Below are 20,157 nucleotides of genomic sequence, written 5' to 3' on the forward strand. Positions count from 1 at the left end.
GATTTCTCTATTAATGATTTTTACATGCATCATTAGAAATTTGTAAAAAATCCCATATTAAATAAATAAAGAATATACAAATAAATTACCCAATGGGATATATATATATATTAAATATATAAATATATGTATATATATATATATAATATATATATAATATATATATATATATATATATATATATATATCAATGTATCTATTTAACTATCTATCTATCTATCTATCTATTTAACTATCTATCTATCTATCTATCTATTTATCTGTCTATCTATCTACCTATCTACCTATCATTATATTATTGTTTACAATTTCTTGTTTACAAAATGGTGTCTTTCATCCTGGCCATTATTTCCCCACTTACATTCTATGACCCTTGACCCGAAGCTCATTAAAACTCGTTGAAGGTCGTTAAAACTTGAATCAATTCGGGGTTGTAAAATAACTCATGATATACAAACCGTCTTGAAACGAACTTTCTATGTGTATGAGATTTGAAATTGATAATTATCATCATCGTCGTCATCAATATCGTCGTCATCAACATCATCGTCATCATCATAGTCGTCATCTTCGTCGTTCGAGTTATTCCGACATTTCAAATCAAATGGGGCTGATCTATATCCAACCGATGTCATCGATCACGTGATTTGTTGCTGTCCAACGATTGGACATTTCTAAGTAAATGTAAACGCTCAGCTTTGTGTGTGAAAGTTGTAAACAAACCCATGGGTCAAGCTGAACAAAATGACCTTTTGCGTTGTTGAGAGAGAGAGAGAGAGAGAGAGAGAGAGAGAGAGAGACAGAGAAAGAGAGAGAGAGAGAGAGAGAGAGAGAGAGAGAGATAATAAGTAGGAGTCAAATATCTGTTCAATGTTATAGTTATCATATAACGTTATAAAAAGTGTAACTAAATGACAAATTGCCATATTTATGGACAATAAAGATCTATTATATTATTATTTATTATTATTATTATTATTATTATTATTATTATTATTATTATTATTATTATTCTATAACTGTGAACACGTTTTATCATTTGGGTCATTTTGAGCACATTATGCCATGTGACCAATGGCCCAAGCACATGGACTAGTAATATATATCGTCTCCTGTTCACAATGACAACAACAACAAAAACAACAACAACAACAACAACAACAACAACAACAACAACAACATTAACAACAACAACAACAACAAAAACAAACGTAAAACACACACATGAAAAAATCAACAACAGACGAGCATTTATATATCGCAATATCTACTAAGCGTACTCAAGCGCTTTACAAGGGGTCCATGTTCAACAGCAACACCTCAACATGTAGGAGGCGATATGACGTGTGTTGGCCGATAATACGATCTTTTCACAACACAGACATCGCTGTTAACGGCCATGTACTCATTTTAAACCTGGGACAATGTGAGTAAAGCGCCTTTACCAAAGACTCATCTATGCGCCGCTAAGACTGGAACCCTTGACCTTCCGATCCGAGTGTCCTAAAATCTTGTTTTGTGTTACCAATGTAAAATTGATTTGTGGTATATTCTATAGGGATCCAAAGACTCATCTATGCGCCGCTAAGACTGGAACCCTCGACCTTCCGATCCGAGTGTCCTAAAATCTTGTTTTGTGTTACCAATGTAAAATTGATTTGTGGTATATTCTATAGGGATCCAAAGACTCATCTATCCGCCGCTAAGACTGGAACCCTCGACCTTCCGATCCGAGTGTCATCCCATCTTGTTCTGTGTTACCAATGTAAAATTGAATTGTGGTATATTCTATAGGGATCCAGCTGGATGACACCGAGAACGTGATTGGTGAAATGGAGGACCAGATAAACAAATGGAAATCCTATTTGACTACAATCAATGTAATCGGATGGACTGTAATCGGTATATCGATATATTGATACGAAATATCCGATAACACAAGGAAATTGTAATTGAAATAAGATACAACCAGTATGGAGGGATGGACGGAAATCGATCGATATGTCACTCGATATACCGATACCAAATAAGAGATAGCACAGGGTAATCGTAACTGAAATAGGATCCACCCAGTGTGGATGGGTGGACTGTACTCGATATGTCACTCGATATACCGATACCAAATAAGAGATAGCACAGGGTAATCGTAACTGAAATAGGATCCACCCAGTGTGGATGGGTGGACTGTACTCGATATGTCACAATATCGATACGAGATAATAGAGAACTCAGGGAAATACCGCCAGTGTCAATAGAAGGAACAAAGTTGACGTCAGTTAGCTCTTTGTTATTATTTCTAGACAACATGTTCTCAACATGATTAGTTCTCACTAAATTCTATCAATCAGACTATAAACGTAAAAGGTGACAAGCAGTTTTGTGTGTTGGTATGTTTAATGTGGTAGGCGGATTTGTGAGTATTTACGTGAACGGATATCATAATATATGTCGTTGATTCTCCATCATAACGAATTGAAATTAACATTACGTTTATATTTCTGACTGGAGGACCAGGTAGCTCAGTTGGTAGAGCACTCGCTTTACAAGCAAAGATCGAGCCCGGGTGCAGTCGAGATTTTCTTTCTGAGACTTTTGCCAAGGAATCCACTTATCACCGCTCAAAATGGGTATTGAACCCTGGACCATCAGGTTCGAAAGCGAGTGTCATACCACTAGACCCCATAGCCACAGAATTTCACGTCAACCAGACACGATACAATCTCTGTTTAAGTCCTCCACCATAAAATCCAATAATCATGATGAAAGCGCATTACAAGCCGTCCCTAGCCAACAGCAACACGTAACATGCAGGACGTGACATGATGCCTGTTAGGTGATATTACATTTTTAAAAAACAATCGAACAGAGACAACGCTGTTAACGCCCAGACAGTCTTCTAGTCGTGACTGTGTGAATCGTAGACTGGCTAAAACACTGAATGTCTGGATTGTGTCTGGATGTCTGAATTGTGTCTGAATGTCCGAATTGTGTCTGAATTGTGTCTGAATACTGCCAGGCGTGACCAGAGCTGTAAAGACCAGATTTCTCACATACTCGGAGGAAAATAAATCTTTTGAAAATTTTGGCCGGAAAGTGTCGTCTGTCAAATATTCTCCATCAAAATAATCCCATTTGGTAACAAACTCTTAAACCTGGGACTTCATTGCAACCGTTCGTGAAGTCTCAGGTTGGAGAGTATTCGACAAGATGAGGTCATTTTAATTGACCGATATTTGAAGGTCGAGTTTTCTGGCCAAACCTTTAAATACGTGCTTTTTTCTCCAGAGTAAAGCAGGTCTTTGATTGTCCTACAAGCGATTCTTTGTTCCTTGGGGTAGACTTCCTCATTGAAATAATACTGGAAGGGACCAAAATCCAAATCAAGCTACTTGAATCTCAGTTTTTTTTTGTGGGATTAAAATGTGTCTAAGTTAGCCTCATTTTGTTCTCTTTGCGGCGCTGCATTGCGGCGCTGCGCTGCTGCTAGAGGTGTCTACTAACATTCCTCTTCTAGATAGGCTCAGCAGTCAAATTTCCCAATGAAATTGACAGAGACGATTTAATTTTGTCATTCCACTTTCGTGTAGAAATATTGATTTTTATTGAATTTCGTGAAGGTGGAAAAAATATATGAAAATAAAGAATATAGCTTTTATATAGTCTAATATCTACTAATCGTGCTCAAAGCGCTTTACAAAGGGTCTCTGACCTCAGCAACACGTAGCATGTAGAACGAGACATGACGCCCGTTAGGTGATAGTGCATTTTTTTTTTCAGACAGAGACAACGCTGTTAAAGGGCAAGGTACTCATTTTACACCTGAGTACGGTGAGAGAATGTGAGTAAAGAGTCGTTCCAAATACTCAACTATGCGCCGAGCGAGCGAGGCTCGAACCCAGGACCTTCCGATCCGTAAGCGAGTGTCATACCACTAGACCACACTAGCTCACAAACAGTCCGGCCCTTGTAATTCAACGTAAAACTAAATGTTTTAAGAAAACTAAGGAAAAGAGTAATATATGTCACATTAGGTCACGGAGGGCTATCGTAATACATATGGATGTGTCTGTGGGAGGGGGAGGGGGTGGGGGAGGTGGGTAGACTACCGTATCTGAAAATATCCAACCCCCCTCCCCCCCACCTCCCCAAAAAAAAAATAAAAAATTAAAAAATTAAAAAATATTTTTGGCCATAAAACTCGTCCTTCAAATATCGATCGATTAAAATGACTCTCATCTTGTCAAAAACTCTCAAACCTGGGACTTCACGAAGACGTCAAGTAAAATCTCAGGTTTGGGAGTGTTTACCAAGACGGCGTTCATTTAAATCGATCGAAATATTTGAGGGACAATTTTTCTGTCCAAAATATCAAACACGTGATTTTTCTCCAGAGTTTTCCTGTACAGATGGATACGACACAGTGTGACACAAAGACAACACAGCGTGACACAAAGACAACACAGTGTGACACAAATACAACACAGTGTGACACAAAGACAACACAGTGTGACACAAAGACAACACAGTCTGACACAAAGACAACACCGTCTGACACAAGCTGTGATTATAACAACTTTGATTTGGAACAAAATACCAAACACGGAACGGTTCTGGATCAAGACTCTTCTTAGGCCAATGACAAAATCAATCAAAAGACTTTAAAGTGTTGAATTAATCGGGGGTGGCGGGGGGGGGGGGGGGGGGGTGGGTGGGGGGATGTTGGCGAATGAATAGATCTTTGATCCCGAACCGTCAGTGTTTAATATTTATCTCTTTATTGAAGCTGTTATTTTCATTTTTGCCCATTGCGTCTTAAACTATGACAGTCACGTTTGTAGGGATAAAAGTATTGAAGGTATATTTGTGCGGCTATGAGGTCTAGTGGTATGACACTCGGTTTCGGATCGGAAGGTCCTGGTTCGATCCTCGCTCGACGCATAGTTGAGTCCTTGGAAAAGACTCTTTACTCACATTCTCTCACCGTACTCAGGTGTAAAATGAGTACCTGGCCGTTAATAGCGTTGTCTTTGTCCGAAAAATTGTAATATCGCCTAACAGGCGTCATGTCTCGTCCTACATGTTAAATGTTGCTGTTGACCAGGGACCCCTTGTAAAGCGCTAGTGGATATTGCGCTATATAAAAGCTCAATTAATTTTTTTTTCAAACTATGACAGTCACGTTTGTAGGGATAAAAGTATTGAAGGTATATTTAATTCCTTTATCACTGATAATAGCATTTCCTTTGAACGTATTTAAGGCTATTAGTCACTTGGAGTTAGAGTTTATCCCGGTTTCTACAGCGTGAAAGGTGCAATTGCAATTGCTTGCTAACCTTTGGGTAGAATGCTAGTCTATCGCAAAGTACTTTCCGAAAGATCTAACAGAACCAGCTACCCAATCACTGCTTGATGGACAAGAAGAAGTAAGAAAAAAATCTCGGCTTCACCCGGGATGGGTCTTGATCCTTTGCGTTTGGAGCAAGTGCTCTATCAACTGAGCTATCGAAATTTTCAGTATTGTCCTCAGAGCTCTGATTATCAATTATCGTATTTACCGTATCGTATTTTATTCGTTAGAATTCTTTTGTCTTTCATAATGATGTACAGTTCATAAACTAATGAATTAATTTTCAATGAAAAGATCAATACTGTAACAATCAATGCTATACATGCAACATAATTACGGTAAATCATTAGAAAAAAAAAGAACAATTAAACAAAAAGAATTCGTATTAATTAGCCATGAATAAGCGATAAATATAGATTAAAAGGTAATATTAATCGATAAACAGCATAAATCTAAATGGTAAGTTTGATGCGATAATGTGAAGATTAAATTCTATACGATTTTATTTGAGATAAAGAACGAATCTGTTGTGTATGATTTTATCAATACTTAGGCCTTATCAATATACATGTGAACGCAGAATAGGCGGGTGTGTGGGGAGGTAGGGGGGGGGGGGGGGGGTGAAAGGGACGCATAAAAACAAAAAGACAAACCTTGTTTCCTATTTCTTTCGGGATAACAAGTAATAAAAAACCATCTTTTCCATATTGAGAGTCTGACAGGCTGATTGAATTATGGGTAAAATGATATATCTGAATGGGTGTGTGTGTGTGTGTGTGTGTGTGTGTGTGTGTGTGAGGGAGGGAGGAGGGGCGGGGGGGGGGGGGATAGTGACGTTGGCGAGGATGTAGGGCGGGGAAGATTTCAGCTTTGGTCAGTAATGTGATTTTATGATTTCCCCTAGAATATTCCATCAGAGAAAAGAACTTCTGGAGTGGCTGAATAAAGACTAGTGACCTATGACCTTATACAGTTTTTATACCTCACCCCGCCGGCTGGCGTGTCAACCAGACCCAAATACTGACGTACGCTGGAAAAATGGCTATTTTGGATTTTGGTCAGAAAACTCGTCCTTCAAATATCGATCGATTTAAATAACCCTCATCTTGTCAAAAATCCTCAAACCTGGGCCTTCATAAAATACTTCGCAAAGTCCCAGGTTTGTCAGTTTCTGTCAAGATGAGGTTCTATCCAGTTGATTGATATTTGAAGGAAGAGTTTTCTGGCCAAAAATTTCAATATGTGATTTTCCCAGATAGAATAGGAACGTAATCATATTTCACATCAAGTTTATTTTTGGGTTTCCGGTTCCGGTCGGCCATTTTGTTTCACATATTTGATATTTAGTTGTTTGTTTCTATTTGGTTCTATTTTCACAAATATTTGTACTTTCGACGAGCTGTAATTTTCTAACAGTTTTTTTTAGACCAGTGTCAGTTCTACATCATAGGCAGCGTGGCTTAGCGGGGCGGTCTTTGCTTCGTACCCGGAAGGTAGCGAGTTCGATCACCCGACGCTGCGTTGTGTGGCCTTGAGCAAGTCACCCCGCCCTAGCTCACTTTGCGGCGCTGCACTGCTGCTGACGCCTGTTTATTCCAGTCTTCCCTGGAATAGACCCTCGAGAAAAATTATCCTATAGGATGAATGAAGGGAATCTAATTAAATTTAATTAACAACGAAACAAAATCAATCCCGGGTTTGATCTTTGTGGTTGTAAATTCATTTCCTAGCGTTTTGTTTATCTCGACATAATTAATACCGGTGTTGGATGACGGGTCACATTTTAAAATGAAATTGACTTTTATATAGCGCAATATCCACGAAACTTGCTCAAAGCGCTTTACAAGGGGTCCCTGACCAAACAGCAACACATAACATGTAGGACGAGGCATGACTGACGCCTGTTAGGCGATATTATAATATTTTTTCGACAAGGACAATGCTGTTGACGGTCAGGTACTCATTTTACACCTGAGTACGGTGAGAGAATACGACTTAAGAGCCCTTTCCAAAGACTAGACGTTGCGTTGAGCGAGGCTCGAACCCAAGACCTTCCGATCCGAAACCGAGTGTCATACCAGATACCACGAGACCACATAGCCCCACATTTAACGATTAGACAGAATAAAATTCCCTTCATCATCACCAGGGGAATTTGGTTGTTGGGTAAAACTCTAGGAAAATTGACCCAGATATCTGCTACAATGCAGCGCCACAAAACATCGTGACCTATTTTCTAAATTATGGAATAAAGAAAGGATTGCTACCGATAATGGGGTTTGAACTTTAGTCCTTGGGATTTTAGAGCAATTTCTCAACCACCTGAGCATTATTTCATACATTGTATTTCTACCGAGGATAATCTGGAGCCCTGAGTGATGGCTCAGTAGGTAGGGCTCTTGATTCACAAGCCAAAGAAATCTGAAAGCCGGTAGCTATTCGGGATAGTTTCGAGGTAGTTTGTTCTCCATCCATCCCTGCCCTTCTGTTAACCCAACAGTGTTGGAGCGTAGCCATCGTAAAGATATAGCCTGACACTGACCAAAAAATGACGTCAAAAGACAAGTCTTTGGCCACAAAAGAAAACAAATCGTGAGTTGTATTCAATAGTTCAACTAATAGAATCATTTGTTTCCATGAGCTCTACTTACGACAACTCACTAGATGGCGCACAAAGATAAAAAATGACGTCAAACTTTAAGTCCTAGTGGGTTCTAGTGTCAAGTTATAAGTTAACGATGGCGACGGTTAGATCCGGCTGGCTGGGGTTTTAAATTGAGCTTTTATATAGCGCAATATCCACTAAATGTGCTCAAAGCGCTTTACAAGGTGTCCCTGGTCAACAGCAACATTTAACATGTAGGACGGGACATAACACCTGTTAGGCGATATTACAATTTTTCGGACAAAGACAACGCTGTTAACGGCCAGGTACTCATTTTACACCTGAGTACGGTGAGATAATGTGCGTAAAGAGCCTTTTCCAAGGACTCAACTATGCGCCGAGCGCGAGGCTCGAAACCAGGACCTTCCGATCCGAAAGCGGTGTCATACCACTAGACCACATAGCCGCTCAACGCAAAGCATCATTATCAGTGTAATATAAGATCTGGTGAAAAATGCACTGCAATAGATTGGCGTCCTTCCTAAAGGGTTACAAATAATTTTTAATGTCTGCTAACCCTAACAAAAAAGCAAAACCGAACAAATACAAAGTACAAGCAAACTTTAAGCCCACGAGACTTGTTGTTCTGAAGAACTTCATTGTATTATTATTGATAATCCATAATATCAAACAAAAACAAAAACGAGCAAAAAAAAAAGTTCTCGAAGTTTCCATCCGTTATCCTGACGTCTTGTTGCCTCCCTTTGCTGTTTGCGGCAAGAACGGTAATCAGATTGGACATAATTCTATTGGTTACCTCCCTTGTCTATCAATTTCCCGCCTGTAGCAGCCATGGTCGCTTGCTTTGCCGGCCCTAGTCTCATGTGAGATGTGACGCATAAACCAGCCGGCGGCCATTTTGACGTCAACGTACTAAACACTTTTTTTTTTCTATTTTCCATTTTTGGACAGAAAAGAATTTTTTATCTTGAACAATTTACAGATAAAGACGACCTGAACTTGTCATCATTTCTTAAACCTAAGACTTCATTTAAGAGTTAAAATAGGTAAAAATTTGAACGATTTTTTTTAGTTGTTTTTGCTAATAAGAGAAAAATGCGTTTTAGAGAATGCCATCTTTGATAACCTCGCCACAAAGTTGGCATAAAATGCCAAGACAACTTCAACCATTTTGGCCATAAAACATGAAGTAACCGATTTACGATTTGAAGGCTCCCCATGTCGTACTCTGGAAAAACCCATATTTAAAAATTTGGACAGAAAACTCGTCCTTCAAAGATCGATCGATTTAAGTTACCCTCATCTTGGCAAAAATTCTCAAACCTGGGACTTCGCGAAGTCTTCGAGGAATCCCAGGTTTGAGAGTTTTTGCCAAGATGAGGGTCACTTGAATCGATCGATATTTGAAGGACGAGTTTTCTGGCCAAATTTTTAAATATGGGATTTTCCAGAGTACGACAGCCCTGACCTCTGTGGTTCAGTAATGTGCTGTCTCGACTTGTCTCAAACCCGAAGCAAATTTAAGCGTGGCCAGTGGTCAGGTGGGGGACAGTGATTATGGAAAGAAAAAAAAACTGTTCCTGATGTTTTGTCCTTGGATAAGGCACATTACATTCATTACTTCACTCGACTTAGATGTGAATGAGTAACCGACTATATACGGAACGAAGCTGACGTCATTCAGTTCTTTGTTATTGTTTTTAGACAGCTACTTTAGTGATCACTTCTGACTATATTCTATCAATCAGATTATAGACGTTCAAGGTTACACTACTATCGAACCAAAGACCGTACAGCCCTAGAGACACATGGGATGAATAACGGGAATTATCTTTTTTTTCAATTTAATTTTAATATACGTTGGCTTGAGAGCATTTCAGTTTAAACAATAAGCCCACGACAATGTGTGTTATCGGACCTGTTAACAAGTGGACGTTGGTTTTGATAGTACTGTATTTCCATTACAAAAATTAGCCCATGAAAATGTAGGTTATTTAAGAATACGTTGGTTTGAGAGAATTTCCATTACAAGAGTAAGCCTTCAGCAATGTGCTTGTGTTACCAGACCTGTATATAAGTAGACGTCGGATACCACTTGACCAGAAAAGCGTCACAATATTCTCTTGTTTTATTTGGACAAAAAATATGATAGAAATCTCATCAATTTCAGGACATTATTGGTTTGTGGAGGAGATCTGACAAGGTTTGTGAGTAAAATTCACGTTGACATGTCTATTCATTCATCCAAATTGACGGGAAAGGGGGAGTTATCGGACTTGAGGAGAATATACCGTGGGATTTAGACCGTCGGAATTGGGCGGGTTTTAATCCCCCCTGGGGCCCGGTCCGTGCCTAATAAACTTGATCGTTCGCATCTTATAATTGTATTAGTTCAGCGATGCGTTCAGCTGTGAGCGATATAGGAAGTGAGTCGACCGAATTCTAACTCTTTGTTCTACAAAGACAGAAACACATTTCACAACACATTGTTTCATATTAATATGTTACCCACTCCGTCTATCGGCTATTGTATGCTGGTCAAAATGATTCGAAGCTTCTGGAAGCTGTGGACTGTTAAAACTAATGAATGAAAATTGATTTATAAGAGCTTTAAAAAATACCAAACCTGGAACGTTTCGGGTTCCAAACCAATGTTCAGTCATTAACAAAAACCCAATGAAAGCGTTTGGGTTTTTGTTAATGACTGAACAATGGTTTTGAACACGAAACGTTCCTTGTTTGGTATTTTGTTCTTTAAAAAAAATTAAGCTCTTATAAATCCATTTTTATTGATATTATTTTTTGTATTGATATGTATATATATATATATATATATGTGTGTGTGTATATATATATATATATATATATTATTATATATATATATAATATATATATATATATATATATATTATATATATATATATATATATATATATAATATTCTCTCCGTCGATCACTTTTTTATAACGATTTATGTTTTCATTGGCCGAGTAACGAAACACTGCAGGGAAAATAGGACGAGTGTATGAGATGAGAGGAGAGAGAGAGAGAAGAGAGAGAGGAAGAGAAAGAAGAGAAGAGAGAGAGAGAGAGAAGAGAGAAGAGAGAGAGAGAGAGAGAGAAGAGAGAGAAGAGGAGAGAGAGAAGAAAGAGAGAAGAGAAGAGAGAGAAGAGAAAGAAAGAGAGAGAGAGAGAGAAGAAAGAGAGAGAGAGAGAAGAGAGAGAGAAGAAAGAGAGAGAGAGAGAGAGAGAGAAAGAAAGAGAGAGAGAGAGAGGAAGAAAGAAAGAGAAGAGAAAGAGAGAGAGAGAGAGAGAGAGAAGAAAGAGAGGGGGAGAGAGAGAGAAAGAGAAAGAAAGAAGAGAAGAAGAAAGAGAAGAGAGAGAGAGAGAGAGAGAGAAGAGAGAGAGAGAGAGAGAGAGAGAGAGAGAGAAGCTGTCTGAAATTTATTTTAAAAAGCTCGACCTCCACGAAGGCTACGACTTGAGGGACTAAATACTAAATACAAGTCAGATTTCACTTTCTTTTGTCGATCGTCACCTTGCATTGGAATTTACAACTCCACGTCAATAACGAATTTCTCTTTTTCTTCTTTTTGTTTTTGTTTTTGTTTTTGTTCCTTGATGTTTCTACGTTTCCTTTTGTTTTGTCTTGTCAACGAAATGTTGAAATATTTGAGCCATTCCAGAATTCATTGAAGCGTGACGGGCCTAGAGTAGTAGAAATGCCATCCCGCCATTTTGGTGACAAAGGAAATCCATCGATTTTAACCACAGTTCTCGCTCTTGTTCATCGACGGCCATCTTGATTTTTGGCACGATGATTTGGTCGTGGATGGTTTGGGGAGGAAGGGGGGGGGGGGGGGGGGGGGGGGGGGGGGAGTGGAGATAAATGGGGTAGGGGAAGGGTAGAGGTGGGGAGGGAAGGTAGAGGGGAGGGGGAGAGGGACGGAGAGGGAGAGGGGTAGGGGGAGGTGAGGGGAAGGGTGAGAATGGGAGGGGGACGGGTAAGGAGAATCTCCATGTGAAAGATTCCAATGTAATGATATTGCAAAATTTTTATCATCTGCACGAATAAAATATTGACGATAAGGATTATAATAATAATAATAATAATAATAATAATAATAATAATAATAATAATAATAATAATAATAATAATAATAAGGATGATGGTGATGATAATAACGATAGCAACGACACCAACTATGGTGATAAAAACAAAAAGGATAATGATGCTAATAATGATGACAATATAAACATAACTCAATTTCTGTATTTTTGACACACGGAGTTGACGTCATCAGCTATTTGCTACCTTTATTAAATAAATAAATAGAAATTAATAAAATAATATTTCCCTTTATTCGTCCCCAAGGGGAAATTTGTCTTTAGTGTCTATTCCAAGGGAAGACTGGAATAATCCAGGCGTCAGCCGCAGAGCAGCGCCGCAAAGTGAGCTAGGGCGAGGTGACTTGCTCAATGCCACACAACGCAGCGGCGGGTGATTGAACTCGGTACCTTTCGGGTACGAAGCAAAGACCGTGCCGCTGAGCCACGACACCCCTGCGATTTAGATGAGTAGTTCTCACTAAATTCTAGCAATCCGACGATAAACGTTCAAGGTTACACATAGTTTTGTGTGGTGGTACGTTATGTTATATCCGGCTGACGGATGTTGTGATTATTTCACCTAATCGCATAACGTCAATGAATTCAAGGATTACCAATTAAATCAATCAGACATGGTTCCGTTTTGTGGCTGTGGGTCAAACACACACACACACACACACACACCACACACACACACACATATTTATATGTATATATATATATATATATATATATATATATATATAATATATATATATATATGTGTGTGTGTGTGTGTGTGTGTGTTGTGTGTTGTGTGTTGTGTGGATTTCTGATATCCCAGATTGTTTGCGTTATGTACACAGGGGATAAAACGTTATGGCATTATCAGTTGTCAATACAGACATGTGAGAAAGAGAGGTAGAGAGAGAGAGAGAGAGAGAGAGAGAGAGAGAGAGAGAGAGAGAGAGAGAGAGAGAGAGAGAGAGAGAGAGAGAGAGGGACACAGAGATGGAGTAAAAGGGATAGATAATACTTATAAAACAGAATAAATAAGACTCGAGGTTTATTGTCAAATATAAGTGGGACTGAAACTAGTTTTTGTCTTATTGATTACTGATTCGTTGTGAAGTTTCTATTCTTAGACTCCAATACGAGCCATTCATTATTGCCGTTTATTATCATCATTTATTATATGTAACGGAGATATCATAAGATTTGCAGCCCTCTATTATATTAAACAAAATGAAAAGGGCGAGTCTACGGGTGTATTCACCATCTATCATCCTATTTCATAACATCATCATCATCATTCATCATCATCATCATTTTCATCATCATCATCATCATCATTCATATCATCGTCATCTATCGAAAGTCTCACTATCATGATCATCATCATTATTAATCATCAACATCATCATCATCCATCATCATCAATCATCATCATCATCATCATCCATCATCATCATCATCCATCATCATCATCATCATCATTATTATCATCAACATCATCATCATCATCATCATCATCATCACCATCATCATCATCATCATCATCATCATCTCATCTCATCCATCATCGTCATCATCTATCATCATCATCATCATCATCTCTACATCATCATCATTCTCATCATCATCATCATTATTATCATCAACATATCATCATCATATCATCATCATCATCATCATCATCATCAATCACATCTCATCGTCATTCACATCATCATCATTCATCTGATCATCATATCATTCATCACATTAACACTCGTCTCATTTAATAAACTCCGTCCTACTCTACCTATCCATTTGATCTCAATCACCATTCTTCCATTCCTCGTTTTTATTCAATGTACTTCCAATGACCAGTCAACTTGTCCACCACAGGTTTAACACTGACCGTTCATCACTCATTTAATAACACTTTAGTTAAATCGTGTCCCCTCCCATTTGCGGAGTTTCAACGCGTACCAACCATCATATCCATTTCTAACATTCATTTAAAATCTGTCACCTCCCAGACTTGACCGAGGTCAACTTTCCCATAAGCATGGATCCACACCTCAACCCTCCTATCCATTTTAACATCCGTTTTTTAACACTGTCACCTCTCAGATTTGACGTCACCCCCCTCTATATTTTCCTTCCACTCCCAGACTTTGACGAGGTCAAGCTGTCCCCAACAGATCCCCACCCATTTCTAACATCATGTATTTTTTCTGTCACCTCCCAGACTTTGACCGAGGGTCAAGCTTGTCCCTCCCACACAGGATACACCTATCCACCATCTCCATTCAACATCCGTGTATTTTTGTATTTGATGGTCTGTTCCAACACATCCCACCATTTTATGTATTTTTTTCTGTCACCCTCCCAGACTTTGACCGAGGTCAAGCTTGTCCCTCACCAGCATGGAGACCACCCTATCCACCATCCTGTCCATTTCTAACATCCGTGTATTTTTTCTGTCACCCTCCAGACTTTGACCGAGGTCAAGCTTGTCCCCCCCAGCATGGACCCCACCCTATCCACCATCTATCCATTTCTAACATCCGTGTATTTTTGTCTGTCACCTTCCCCGACTTTGATCGAGGTCAAGCTTGTCCCCCAACAGGATACATCCCACCCATTTCTAATATGTATTTTTTTCTGTCACCCTCCCAGACTTTGACCGAGGTCAAGCTTGTCCCCCACCAGCATGGAGACCACCCTATTCACCATCCTGTCCATTTCTAACATCTATGTATTTTTTCTGTCACCCTCCCAGACTTTGACCGAGGTCAAGCTTGTCCCCCACCAGCATGGAGTCCACCCTTTCCACCATCCTATCCATTACCACTGTGTTACTTCTACACACAGGTAAGCTCAAACAACACACGAGAGAAATAACACACGAATTTCTGCGTCAGACATTCATTCGTTTTCAGTGTTCAATCCATCATGTTTTGTTGAGAAAGGGAAAACCCGAAACGTCCATATCATTGTCTGTTTAAATCCAATTTAATCCTCTATTCCACTTTTAGCACTGATTGTTTTTATCTCACTCAACCCCAACACCGACTATATCCGTAGTTTACCCGGGTTACTTTTACCCCATGCCTATTTATTACATTTTTCTGAGACAAATTCTAGGCGTAGTATCAAAGCTAACGTTTTTAGTTTGTGCATGTTAATGGTAGTTGAATAAAACTCTCCTTGGACATGCTCATTTTTAATAATTTTTCCAATTTTTAAAAGTAGCCAAAATCTCTAGGATTGAGTGAGTTAAGTCAATGGTAGGACACGATATAGTCTAATAATTATATAACGCAGTGTTTAGTGATGGGCTCAAGTCTCTTTACAAAAGCTAGCAGCCACACTTATAGCATGCAGGACGAGATAGGCGATATATATATATATATATATATATATATATATATATATATATATATATATATATATATATGACAGGGACAACGATATCAATGGAAAATGATTCTTTATATACTGGCTTTGGGGTGAGAATATATAAATCAAAGTCCCTATAAATATAACGAAGATGACGTCACTCAAGCCTTTATTATTGTATTTTGCCATCAGCGTTTGTGAGTGATTCTCACTAAACTGTTTTAACCAGACTATAAAAGTTCATGATTACACATAGTTTTGTGTGTTGGTCCGTTATACTTCCGGATTGCAATGTTGTGAGCTTCTTATCAAAGCGCATACTATCTATATAAGGGCTCGACTCTACGCCGTCCAAGACGAGACTTGAACTGAGAACCTTCAAGGTGGAAGGCGAGAGCCATACCACAAAAGACATAATTATATAACATGATATCGTAGGGAAAAGGAAGTCAACGATATGGTATTGGCAACAATTAAATAACGTTATGGTTTATTAAATAAAACACTACAAAAAATATAACAATAAAACATGACCTAGTAATATATATATATATATATATATATATATATATATATATATATATATATATATATATATATATATATATAATATATACATTTTGATTGCCAATGACGCTGGTGATAAAACTTTATCAGGGAAAACTTATTTATGCAAAGGGCCATAACTCGATACACAATAAACGAAAAACGTATTCTATTATCTCCCTATTCATTGTTTTTCTCCCTTTCTCAGTCAAATGCCGATGTATAGACAGTGTAAGCAAATGGCTTGTATGGGTAGTAATCTCCCCTTGGAAATTATTAACCGCCGGATGTTGTCGGAAACGGTTGCTATTGGGCCATTGCTACCCTCAGTTCAGGCCTGTTACTGGGAACAGTCGGCCCCACAGATCCCAGGCATTTTTCACAGTTGTTGAAATATACACATGATGTTGTCGTCAAGTGTGGCGACATATAAACAAAAAAGAGAAAACAAAGAACAAAAATAAATCAACAGAAAAAAACAAAAACAAAAAGACGCAATTAAAACTTGAGCGCAATCTCCACTAACGTGCTCAAAGCGCTATACAAAGTTTTCCTGTTCAACAGCAACACATAACGTGTGGAACGAGACATGTCATGATGATGCCTGAAAGGCGATATTACTATTTTTCAGACAGAGACAGAGCTATTAACGGCCAGGTACTCATTTTACACCTGGGAACGGTGAGAGATTGTGAGTAAAAAGCCTTTTGCAATGAGTCAACTATGCGTTATATAAAATAGTAATAATAAAATGCCCTTTATTCATCCACAAGGGGAAATTTGTATTTAGGGTCCATTCCAACGGAAGAATGGAATAAATCAGGCGTCAGCCGCAGTGCAGCACGCAAAGTGATCTAGTGTGAGGTGACTTGCTCAAGGCCACACAACGAGGCAGGTAGTCGAACTCGGTACCTTTCGGGTAGGAAGCAAAGGCCGTACTGCTGAGCCACGCTGTCCCTATATCATATAATATAATCATATCAGTATATTTTACTAATGGGGAAGAAAAGTGTGTCAAATAACTGGTTCCTATTTCACTGGAAGTGTAAAACCACTCTTCCGTAGGACTGGATACATACCACGTGTAATTGACATTCTGGTGTCAGAGTGATGGCATCTTATTTTCTAGTTTAAAAATAAATGCTGGTCGTCAATAAAGATAATCCATCCTCGCTCTCTTACGTCCCGTAATCCTTAGACTCTGCCTACACATTCTGCTTCTGAAATAGTTTTGATTCAATATGTAACTTCTTATTCATTATTAGTTTTCCGATGGACTGGTTACCGACACACTTCCAAGGAGTTTGGAACTGGAAACGTAGGCATGACGTCACGAATTTTTTCTTCCGCCAGCTGGCCATAATGGATAGAATTATATTTCCATTTATACAGTGCCTGTCGCCTCATATCTGTTTTCATATCCTAAAATGACATTTAAAATGAATGCTGTTCAATCTTTTTTTTTCTGTTTTCTCTCCAGATTTCACCACGAGCAAGACACAAGGTAATGAGTTATTATCATGTACATGTGTTATGTATAGATAGAACGAAGATGACGTCACTCAGGTCTTTATTTTTATTTTTTTTTTTTGACATTCGTGTTTATGAGTAACTTTCACTTAACTGTATTGACCAGACTATAAACGTTCGTGGTTATACAGTTTTGTGTGTTGGTCCGTTATGCTTCCGGATGGCAATCTTGTGAGCATCTTAGCCAAGGGGGGGGGGGGAGGTATGTGTGTTTGTTTGTGTGTGAGGCGGGGGTTGTGGGGGATGTGGGAGGGGGGTATATGGATTCGTTTGGGAGTGCATTTGTTTGGCTTGTGTGTGGGTGAAGGTTTATAAACAAACAACAATGTTTGTCCGAACACGTGTGAGATGCGTCACAAATTCCATGTTTTGATTGGTTAATAGTTAATCCACTGGTTAATAGTGGTCACTGTGTTGGACATAACTAAGGGACATAATCCCTGATAAACGCATTCCCTTAATAGGCTGGCGAAACCAAGAGAGTGCTAGGGCCATGAAGCATTGAACTAGCGATAAATAGAATAAATAGAAAGCGGAAACGCCAAGTCCCTGGCACAATAAATCGACCATAAACGGTGGACGGGAGGTCAATGAACTTGTTGTCCATTGATACCTCTTTTATTGGGATTGACATTCACACACACAAACCAACACACACACACACACACACACACAAACCAACAGACACACACACACACACAAACCAACACACACACACCACGCATACACAAACAAACACATACATCTATATATAATATAGTATATAACATATATATTATATAATATTATTCATATATATATATATATATATATATATATATATATATATATATATATATATATATATATATTGAATCGTGTTGGATACAAATATGGTACGAAAAGTGCTCGACATGTAGCAATTGAGCGAATTATTATAAATTATTTTAATATTCACCACAATGCTGGAGTCCGTCTACATCGATATTTCAGGCCTTTTCAGCCATCGTCAGGACTGTGTGTCACATGAGTTTGGTTTGTTGTGTGTTGTTGGTAATTATTAAAATAATATATATATATATATATATATATATATATATATATATATATATATATATATATATATATGATTGTTGGTGGGTACTCGTAGGTACGAAAGTGCTCGATAATGATGGTTAGAGCTAATATAGAATACAAATTGTCATTCACATTATATGGCCAAGACGTTCGTTTCTGTGGCTTTCGTCCACGTCTTTATTCGACATGAAGTGACAATTTATATTATATATATAATATATATATATATATATATATATATATATATATATATATATATATATATATTATATATGTATATTAAACATACATACATATACTGTTTCGATGTACTGCATCTCATTCATTCAACTAAAATCAAATGCTAAAGGCTTGCCTGAAAAGTCTCGACGTCAATCAAAATACTCACAACATCCGCCAGCCGTATCTATTGTATCAACACACAAAAGTGAGTGTAACATTGAACGTTTTTAGTCTGATTGATATTATAAGTTTAGTGAGAACTAATCACTAAAATGGCAGTGTAAAAACAGTAAGAAGAGCTGAGTGGCGTCAATTTCGTTCCTTCTATAGATAGTATGCAGATGACGTCACTCAGGCCTTTGTTATTGTTTTTGCCATCCGCGTTTGTGAGTTGTTCTCACTAAACTGTATTAACCAGACTATAAAAGTTCATGGTTACACAGAGTTTGTGTGTTGGTCCGTTATACTTCCGGATGGCAATGTTGTGAACTCCTTGGCCAAGCGCATTCTATCTATAGTGTTGCAAGCCCCATTAAATCTGTGAAAACAAAGAAACAATGCAAGGTTAGAGTAAATCCGTACCGGGCAGGCAAAGAGTTAAATGAGTGGATGGATGAGAGGAAATATTGAAATGTTCGAGAATTACGGTTTCGTAATAAATCAAATATTTTGTGGAGATATTTATTTGCTCTCTCGGAGATAAGCGATGCAATTTTATCAGAAAATAAAGTGAACACATTCACACATGCTCACAGCATATGCAAACACACATACATAAACACACACACCCAGACACAGATTCACAAACATACACATACTGAGAGAGAGCGAGTCAGAGATAGGGAGGAAAGGGGAAGAAGAGAGAGAGAGAGAGAGAGAGAGAGAGAGAGAGAGAGAGAGAGAGAGAGAGAGAGACCCAGAGAAAGAGAGACCCACAGAGAGATAGAGAGAGAGAGAGATAGAGAGAGAGAGATAGAGAGAGAGATAGAGAGAGAGAGAGAGACACCCACGCACACACACACACACACAGAGAGAGAGAGAGAAAGAGAGAGAGAGAGATAGAGAGAGAGAGAGACACCCACGCACACACACACACACACACACAGAGAGAGAGAGAGAGAGACCCACGCACACACACACACACACACACACACACAGAGAGAGAGAGAGAGACACCCACCCACACACACACACAGAGAGAGAGAGAGATAGAGAGAGAGAGAGAGAGACACCCACGCACACACACACACACACAGAGAGAGAGAGAGTAGAGAGAGAGAGAGAGACCCACGCACACACACACACACACACAGAGAGAGAGAGACCCACGCACACACACACACACACAGAG

The 20,157-nt window shown here is 38.6% G+C and overlaps 1 long non-coding RNA gene across 2 annotated transcripts in view; it reads left to right on the plus strand.

Moving 5' to 3' along the window:
- The window catches only part of LOC144975722 (uncharacterized), a 195,885-nt gene that overhangs the window by 173,546 nt on the left and 2,182 nt on the right, over window positions 1-20,157 (plus strand). For both annotated transcript variants that reach the window (XR_013645973.1, XR_013645972.1), the window contains 2 exons: window positions 14,833-14,924; window positions 17,479-17,502. This is a non-coding gene — a long non-coding RNA (uncharacterized LOC144975722). The remainder of the gene's footprint in view (window positions 1-14,832; window positions 14,925-17,478; window positions 17,503-20,157) is intronic.

The sequence above is a fragment of the Berghia stephanieae genome, chromosome 6 (assembly GCF_034508935.2).
Source record: "Berghia stephanieae isolate SIO BIC M18660-M18661 chromosome 6, UCSD_Bste_1.3, whole genome shotgun sequence".
Classification (NCBI taxonomy): Eukaryota; Metazoa; Mollusca; class Gastropoda; order Nudibranchia; family Aeolidiidae; genus Berghia; species Berghia stephanieae.